The following is a 2,153-nucleotide window of genomic DNA, read 5'->3' as shown; positions in this document are numbered from 1 at the left end:
TTTTTTTTTTTTTTTTTCAGCTAGCCTGGATTCTTTTTTCATATATGGAAAACAAATTGCGCTGGTGTTTTTGACTTAACTATTCCAATACTTAAATACCAGAAATTGAATGTTTGTGTTATAATGGGTTAATATCTGACTACTTAAATTGAATTTATCTTATGATAGGTAGTTGCGTTCAGGAGAATAGTGGCAAATTCAAAGGAACAGGCGTGTGGAAGCTTCCTACTGGGGTTGTTAATGAAGGATCTTTTCAAAAGATAAGAAAACATTTTTTACATACCTCGATTGCTAATGGTTTGAGTTACATAGTAAATTGGCCTATAAAGCCAAGGTGCTAACATGGATTCAAAAGGACATTTTTTCAAAGAAATATGTTTTGGTTCCTATTGTTTGTTGGTAGGTTTCTTTCCATTAACTTGACTGTAAACATTTTGTTTATTGTCAATGGATGGGATTTTATGATGCTGCCTCGTTTCTTTGTCCTAGAGATATAATCGGATTTTATTGTTTCAAATACCATTTCTTTAGGCATCACTGGAGCCTCTTGATCTTCTGCCACTTTGGTGAGAGCACAAAATCAGAAACAAGAACACCGTGCATGTTGTTGCTGGACTCACTTGAGAAGGCAAACCCAAGGCAGCTTGAATCAGATATAAGAAAGTATGTATACCAAAACCTACCTCCATGTGTTGGTATAATTGTTTATTCAATGTTTTGATTTTTTTGATTTTATTTTTAATTTCCATCAAATTTGTATTGGACATCTATAAAGCAGAGGGTAGGCTTGAGAGTAAAGACCCTATTTATCAAATTCCTCTCTTGGTGCCTAATGTGATCATTAATACGTGCTCTTGATTAATTTCCACCTCAATCCTATTGTTTTTCACTTGTATTTACATCCAGAACAATAAGAAAGTGGAATTTTTTTATTTAATTTTAGGTGCCACAACAGAGAAATGGTGAGGAATGTAGCAGTTTTGTTCTCTACTTCATTAACTTGTTCATGGAGAGTGCTCCAGAGGATTTTAGCACTCAGCATTTTCCTTACTTCGTGAGTTTTCTCCTTGTTGTCTCGTTTATTATATGAAGTACCAAAACGAATATGTAGATGTTGTTCTGGAGTTAACCTTGCTGTAATTTCCTGCAGATGAAACATAATTGGTTTACCCCTGAAGGCTTGAAAAAATTCTGCGAGAAAATTGAGTCCTTGAAAGAGAAAAGTGATGTTGATGAGCTTCTGTAGTTGATTTTGATAGCATGATAGGTTTAAGGTTGTTATTAGTGTATTAGGAAATGACAATTTGTCCATATATTTAATTTTTAGGATGTGTTTATGTCAATGATGCATGTATATAGGTAAATAAAGGTGCTAATTAATGATTGATTTACCATTTGGCTATTTAGATTTCTTCTTTCCTTCTTCTTCTTCTGTGTTTGTTCCCTCTCTCTCTGTCTCTTGGGAATTAAACTGATATACAATATGAAGACGCTCCATACCTATAATGTTACTGCAGCTGGAGATGAGTAATTATAAGCAGTCTCAAAGTTTAGCGATGGCAATAAAGGCCATAACCAATTGCAGTACCAGCACAGCAGTCTCTAATTGCTACATAACTTATTTTAAAACCGTTGAGAACTTTTGATCAAGCAGGGTGTTTTAAAGGTAAAACACTTTGTTTGATGATTATGATGGAAACAGATAAGGAGAAGGTGGGAAGTGATCCCTCTTAAACCTATTTTGGAGTTCTCAATATTTGGATAATTTTTGTATTGTATTTTTATTCCTTCTCAAAGTCATTGCTAAAGACTTTACAATGTTGTGTAATTCTTAAATCAACACCCCCACCCCCCTCGGGGGAAAATTTGTACTCCATTTGAGTAGTCAGGGAATGAAAGAAGGCACCATTCAAGATTATACATATTCCTATAAGGATTATGATCCTTTTTATTTCATAGCTTTCATTAAATATTCTAAATTTTAAGCTATATTTATTCAGTTTAAATGATATCTTATAAATTTAAAGTTATATTTATTCACATTGAATGATGTAACATCATCCATATTGTTAGATACAAGAAATAAAATCTTAACCATAAAATAGAATCTCTACATATCAAAGGTTAGTAGCGAAGATTAGGATGCCCTCATG

The 2,153-nt window shown here is 33.2% G+C and overlaps 1 long non-coding RNA gene across 1 annotated transcript; it reads left to right on the top strand.

The window, feature by feature from the left end:
• The first annotated feature begins 151 nt into the window (after positions 1-151).
• On the top strand, positions 152-1,902 carry LOC112008929 (uncharacterized). Its single transcript, XR_002882621.2, has 4 exons — positions 152-399; positions 532-663; positions 944-1,054; positions 1,151-1,902. It is a non-coding gene; the product is annotated as an uncharacterized LOC112008929 (long non-coding RNA).
• The last annotated feature ends 251 nt before the right edge of the window (positions 1,903-2,153 follow it).

This window comes from Quercus suber, unplaced genomic scaffold (assembly GCF_002906115.3).
Source record: "Quercus suber isolate HL8 unplaced genomic scaffold, Cork oak 2.0 scaffold_620, whole genome shotgun sequence".
Taxonomy (NCBI): domain Eukaryota; kingdom Viridiplantae; phylum Streptophyta; class Magnoliopsida; order Fagales; family Fagaceae; genus Quercus; species Quercus suber.
The sequence above is the reverse complement of the archived record's forward strand: the minus strand, read 5'-3'. Positions and strand labels throughout refer to the sequence as shown.